Genomic DNA, 7,353 nt, shown 5'->3' with positions numbered 1-7,353 from the left:
CCATCTCTGTAGCGACCCGACCCGAATGGATCAAGTCTCTGTGCTCCGGTGTCATCCCTGGATCAGTAATGCTGACACCACACAGTACTTCGAAGGATTTATAGCAGAGTAGCAATCACACACTTATTACATCGATGTCCCAAAAGAGGACTTATTTCAATAATCATGGTTAAGGCCATCTAATAACGATAACAGCGGAAGACTTGGAAGATAAGTGAGTCCATCAACTCCAACGGCATCACTGAGTATAGAAGCACGACCTAAAAGCACCTTATTCGTCGTTTGAAAAGTCTGCAACATGAAAAGTTGCAGCCCGAAAACGGGTCAGCACATGGAATATGCTGGCAATGTAACACATAGAGAGAAATAATGAGTATTGGCTATACTACATGCATATTTGGCTGGTGGAAAAGCTCTATGGTTACAGTTTTGCGAAAAGCCAATTTTTCCCTACTTCAAAGGAATAAATTTATTTAACTATCATGGTAGTTGTTAAACATTGAGAATGGTTGACAGCATTCTCAATCCCAATTAAAAATACTCATTTAAAACCCAACAATATTAATTAGAAGTAACATGTTGAGATTCAACAGGATAATCCAAGTACTAGATACTCAAGACGCCCATTACCGGGGACACGGCTAATCATGATTAGTTGGTACACTCTGCAGAGGTTTGCGAACTTTTCCCCACAAGACTCGATCGCCTCCGCTTGGTTTCTTGCACTACATGGTGTTTAAGAAACGGATGACCGAGACATAGTCTTTCAGAAGCGCTAGCACCTTACGATGGGTGGACCGGTACACCTACATCCCCTACATCTGCTAGTCCACCACCATAAGAGTTCGCACGACTTAGTCAACTATGCCAGAGCCCATAATGGCTTGTGGCTGCACACGTAAGTTACTAGTATGAATTATCTTATGATCCCTTTGAGCCTGGGTGGCGGTCCATAGGAAAATCACACGGTACCTCCGGGATTTCCAAAAAAAACAGGCAAGTCCTGGTAACTCCAGGTGCCTCAATCCACCCAGATGTGTATTTAAGTTGCCACCTTAGATAAACCGTTAATTAACAAACTCACATCTGTCATGGATATCACTCACCCAATCCACGTCTACTAGCATAGCATAGCATATTAAGCAAACGCAGAAGTAACTCCCAAAGGTTTCATAAGTAATACAGGTGATAGGTACTACCTCATCTACTTCCCATCCCACAATTTAATTATATCCTAATCATGCAATGTTTGAGGATTGATCTAATGCATAAAAACTGGGTAGTAGAAAAGATATGATCAAGTGTTACTTGCCTTGCCGACGATCCGCGAAACCTAGAGACTCGAAGTAACAAGCGGTGCACTCCGGGTGATCTATCGCAAACAAACAACAAGCATACAATAAGTACTCATCTAATGCACAGGTAAATCTCGAATAAAAGATCTAACCAGAAAGTTCAACTTAAGAACCCTGGTGGCAAAAAGGATCGAATCAAATAAAGCAACGAAAGTCAAACGACGAAAGAAAACAACTCGGTTCTAGCAAGTTGAAACTAAGTCAAATTTTATAGTAGCAAAACTTGGTTCAAGTTGATTAGTCGGAACGGCGGTTTCGAGGCGAAACTCCAGGCGCTTGAATCACCTGATTCCGATAAACGAGCGAGAAGATAGGCTAGAAAGAAAATCGGATCTGAAATCGCTATCAGAAAATAGCGGAATAAATCCGATGAGAAAGAAAACGACGAACGGTTGAACGAACGGACGTTCATTAACCAAGGCAAACCGGTGATCATGCTCGTTAAGACGAACGGTCCGACGAACGCTCGCTAAACAAAACCGGAAAGAAAAACCGGCGAGAAAAACCGATCTAGGGTTTCGGAAAGAAAACCGAAACAAAAAACCGATCTAGAAACCGGAACGGAAACCGGAACGATTTACGAAAAACCGAACCAAGGAAAAGAAAAGGTGATGCGGCACGGGGCTAGTACCTCGAAGAGGCGAGGGGCTCCGGCGGCGGCAGCATTGGGTGGCGGCGGCACTTGGCGGCGGCGGTGGCAAGCGGCGGCGGCGGCGCTGGTGAGGGGTGGCGGCGCTGGGTGGCGGCGCGGGTGTGGGGCGGCGGCGGCGCGGCGCGGTGGGTGGCGGCGGCGGCGGTGGTGCTGTGCTGCTGCTGCTGCAGAGAAGAGGAGAGGAGAGGTGTTGGTTTGATGTGTTAGAGGGGGGGGGGTGCTTGGGTATTTATATTGGGGAGGGGAGGGTTTTGCTTGGGGTAGGGGGCAAGAAATAGACTAGGATTAGGAAACAAGAGGGAAAAGATCTAGAAACAAAAAAGGAATAAACGGAAGTAGGACAAAAGTCCTACTAGGACTTCCAAAAAGAAGCGGCGGCGGCTCCCTGGCGCGGTGCGCTAGCGATGGCCTTGGCCAGCCGGCCGCTGGCTTGGCGGCTTGCGGCTTGGGCCTTTGGCCCAAGGCGCTGCAGATTTTTTTTTAAATCGGTTTTGCGCGCAGAAAAATACAGAAAAAAAAATCTAAATGAACTCCTAAAAAAATTAATAAAGTAAATTTTCCCCGACTCCTAAAAATGAGTCGAACAAAATGAACTTTTACTCGGGGCCTAAAATGCAATTTTTGAAAACACACATTTTTCCCTAAGGCAACAAACTCCGAGAAAAATTCAAAATTGGATTTATTTATTAAATCTTCATTTTTCCTAAATTTTTTGGGAAAGTCATATTATTCTCTCTCTTATTTTTGATTGGAAAAATATTTGAAGATTAAATAAATAAATTCAAATGATCCTCTTTTCATAATTTTGAGAGAACTCAAATACGAAAATTTCAAAATCTCCAACTCTCTCCAAGGGTCCTTGAGTTGCGTGAAATTTCTAGGATCAACAAAATGCAAGAAAATATGATATGCATGATGATCTAATGTATAACAATCCAAATTGAAAATTTGGGATGTTACATCATTCCCCAGCAGGGCTTTGACCTTTGCGATAGTGGGTGCAAGTTTGGCACGTTCAGTAGTGGTAAGCTTTTCAGGAAGATGATGTTTTGGATCGAGTCGCTGGACACGATAACCCAGTAGTGGATTCTCGTCAGCTGGAGAGGTGTCTTTAAAATAAAACCATGTCTAGTTCCAATCTTTGGGGTGGCTTGGCAGATGAGCATAGGGGAAGGTAGCAGCTCTTCTCCATTGAATTGAGACCCTGCCAAGTCCTAAGCTGGGGCCATTGGTAAATTCGTTCTGCCAGTTCAGAAAAAAATATTCCCTGAAGAGTTCAACACTGGCCTCCTCCTGAAGGTATACTTCACAGAATACTTGAAAACTATAGATGTTTGACACGGAGTTGGGTCCGATATCTTGAGGATGTAGTTCAAAGAAGTACAGAACATCTTGGAAAAACTTGGATCCAGGCGGTGAGAAGCCCCGGTTCATATGACCAGTAAAAACAATGACCTCACCATCCCGCGGCTGAGGTTTTTTCTCATTTGGCTTGGGAGCACGCCAAGGCAGGACATCTTTTGCTGGCAAAGTCCTTGAGCGTATTTTTGGTGACAATGGAAGGAACCTAATTGCATGAGGTAACAGTCTTCGGCATCGTAAGGGAAAAGCCTAAAAGAAATATGGCCGGTTTAAGTTGATTTGCTAAGCCGGAGATAAAAGTCATAGTATATATTGGTGACTTAAATGGGGCCTAATGACATATGACTAGCTATAACTGGTGATGTAAGCCGCCATGACAATACTGATGGTTAAGATCTATCAAGAAGAAAAATTTTGCTAAGTGTTGGATAAACAGGTTTTACAGATTGGTGCAGTCTATTTTGGATCTGATGTTGTTCGGAAAATAAAATAAAATCAAAACCTAGTATCACAGCAGTGGAAGAACTAGCATGTTGACAGAATTTCTGCATCTGGGAAGCATATTCGGTGATTAAGAGAAGGTATAGAAACAAATTCCGCACATTTTTAAGGCCATCTTTGGATCCAAGTAAGAAGTAAACATAGGTGCAGTGAAGAACGATGAAGAACTCCGAAGAACTTCACAAACCCTAATGGAGATCTATGGCGAGGAGGATAAGATGCTTACTAGGTCCACTTAGCAGCGGAGAAGCGTCATGTTTCTCTGGTCTCATTCAGGTCGATGTAGCGGCCGGAGTTGAAGAAGTTGACGAGGCCGGCGGTGGCGGTGTTCAGATGCGCACATGTGTCACGAGGTTGAAGACGAGAAGGCAGGGGGAGAGTGAAAAGGAACCCTTGGCCCTATTTATAATGCTAGAAGGATAAGTGACATGCGCGGGAATCGAGGAGACCAAGAAATGGATATGTGACAATGCGGACGCCTTGCTTTTTGGAACTTCATTAAAAGAAAAGATTTAGGCTTTGTGTGATATTAATGACAGGTGACGACACGGCGGGTTACCACAATCGCAGCAGGTGACGTCATGGCAGGTTATGAGATCTCGCAAGAATAAAGGAAGAAGGATTTTTCTAAGTGTTGAATATTGACCTGAACAAGTTCAAATCAATCTGGGGCCTAGTGTTGGGGATATGACTATTGGGTATGACCCACCCATGAGGGGCCGGGTTATACCAATGGCAGTTCATCAATACAAAGCCCATGAAGATATTGAAGATGGCGGTTCATGAAGCAGACTTGTCAAGGGCCCAAAGCCCAAAGGCGACTTAAGGCCCATAGGGCTAAACCGCCATATGTGTATGACTTGTATTGTAAGGCAAGTATATTTAGTCACCGAGCCGGACACGTTGTTTATGAGCTGGCCGGAACTCTGTGAGCTGCCAGGCGTCAACCTGTGTATATAAAGGGATGACCCGGCAGCGGTTCCGGGTAAGAAAACAAGAGATCGAAAGCCAGGACAAGCGTATTCGCTCCCTGGTAATCGAGACAAAAGCAATACCACCTCAAACTGGATTAGGCCTTTACCTTCACCGCAAGGGGCCAACCCAGTATAAACTCCATGTGTCCTTTGTCCCGTTTAACCCCTTTAAGCTAACCTAGTTCCGATGGATCCATAACTATGTCCTCACACTAGGACATCCGCCGTGACAATTCCACGACAAGTCTCTTAGCTGAACTATGGAACAACGTTAACTCCTAAACAAGACCTGTAAGAGATCAGCTTGAATATGTAGTGAAATGTGATAATCTATTTTCCATGCTTAGATGAATAACAAAGCCATAAATGTTGCACACAAGTAAGATGAGGGTACAACCTATCTGGCTGCCATCCATAGGAGTGAGCATCATGTGCTGACTTGTCGATGGCCCTGCAGTTGTTGTGGCTATATCCATGTCGAGCACACGCATTCGATGCAAGGAAGTGTTGAGTGGGGACTATAACTCCCTTCTGGTGTATGCTTCCCTTGTTGGAGCAGCTGCGGTGAGAAGGAAGACGGTGTGGCTGAAGATGCAGAAAACACATAATGTTAAGAATGACACATATCTCTGATCTGAAGAAATACCCTAAGTGATCAACAGTAAGGTACGAGAGTGGTCACATGTCTGTTGACTGAAGACTAAATTGGGGTCACACGATTTTATTTTATTTTGGTACTATCCGATCTATGTCGGATGGCTTGATGGTCGTCTTGTGCCTCCCGGCTAACACTGTTCAGAATCTTCCCCGAACAGCCAGCGACCACCGATAGAGCAACCTGCCTCTGTCGTCCATGGCCGCGAGAGCTCCGACCAAAACACCGCTCCCCGCCCCACCGCACTGCAGTGGTTGCACCGCCCTCGGCCAATCCACAAAGACTCGTCGTCATCCAAATCCGGCGGTGGCAGTATGTTCAACCCACGCAACTCTAAGATATCCATGTAAGCGTTGCTTCCGCGGTGAACTTGCGCCCCTGCACCCTTACGTTAGACACCAGCCAACCGGCAGCCTAGGAGCTCCGCCGCCTCGAGCGGTGCTACTTCCCATTGGGAATCGATTGGCCCAGACTAAAAAATTCAGACAACTAACGCCTAAATAAAGTGATTTGATGAGTGTACGACCTATCTTGCGGCCCGGTGAAGTAGGCAGCTCCAGCTGTGTGACACCCTGGTTTTTGCCCTTTTTCTTTTTCTGGACTTCATTGCCTTTTTTATATGAATTTGGGATTTTGAATCAACTCAAATGGACCAAACCACTTGGGCATACCCTTAATTTTCACCCAAGTGACTCACCACCCTCTCAAAAAACTCATTACCTCTCTGATATACACAAATATGGCCATTGGAATATTTTGCTTAAATGAAAAATATTCATTTCCTGTTTGAAACCACACTTCAGTCACATATGCTCCAAAGCAACCCTCATTTTTCTTGCTCACAAAAATCTGAGAAAATTCCTGAATATTCTTTGCACCTTGGCACACCTCCCTATGCAAAAATATTTCATGGTTATGTGGAATAGTTTTGCTACAGAAAATATTTTTTGTTTTGGCCAGAAAATGCACTTTACAAAGGAAGTGCATTATTCCTTGATCCTGTGAAGCTGATTCTTTGAGGACTTCATTACCCTCCTAAGAAACCCTTCACCACCAAAAATGAGCTCCTAACTCCCTCTAGATCTTTCTCTATTAAGCTCCAAAGTTTTTGTCCAGAAACATGACAAGAGTCCACAGTCACACCTAGTCGACATGTGCTTAACTCAATCATGTGGATCGATCTAGTCTCGCACGAACAACACCCCAGACAAGATTTTAATGCACTACGTCACGTGGTGCCAGAGTTGACGCAGTGACCGCGTGTGGCAAGCGCGTTGGCATGCGTTCGGCGAGCTCTAGACGCCACCGACGCCCCTGTTGCGTCTGTGCTTGCTTTCTCGCTTGCCGCAACATGCTGCCCCGCGCCAACACCCTTGTCTCAACGCCATTAACTCCTCCCTGCCGCTCGCCGACGCCGAAGCTCGCTGCAATGAGAACGGGCACGACGTAGCCGAGCGCATAGTGCACCCATGCCCCTGTGCTCGTCGCCACCCGCGTCCTATGCTCATCTCCTCTCTCCCACACTGGTCGCATGAGCCATGACATCTTCTCCCCCTCTCACTAGCGCTCCTCGTTGCCGTGCATCGCTTCCAGAGAGACCGCTTGATCTCTCAATCCCCTCCTCGCCTCACCTATAAATAGAGCCCTTAGCCGCCTCTCCGAGCTCCTCACCGCACTCACCCAACCACCAAAGCACCGTAGAATAGCCGCAACCTGGACGGGTAGGCCTCTAGCTGCCGTCCCCAACCCGAGCTCGCTGGCGAATCCCCTTTGATGCTCCCCAACCCTCCAGAGCCCCTCAAGCTCATCCAACCACTCCAACGTGTTCGTCGTGATCCACTAGAGCTAGACGAC

The sequence above is a fragment of the Triticum aestivum genome, chromosome 5B (assembly GCF_018294505.1).
Source record: "Triticum aestivum cultivar Chinese Spring chromosome 5B, IWGSC CS RefSeq v2.1, whole genome shotgun sequence".
Taxonomy (NCBI): Eukaryota; Viridiplantae; Streptophyta; class Magnoliopsida; order Poales; family Poaceae; genus Triticum; species Triticum aestivum.
This window is presented reverse-complemented; position numbering follows the sequence as displayed.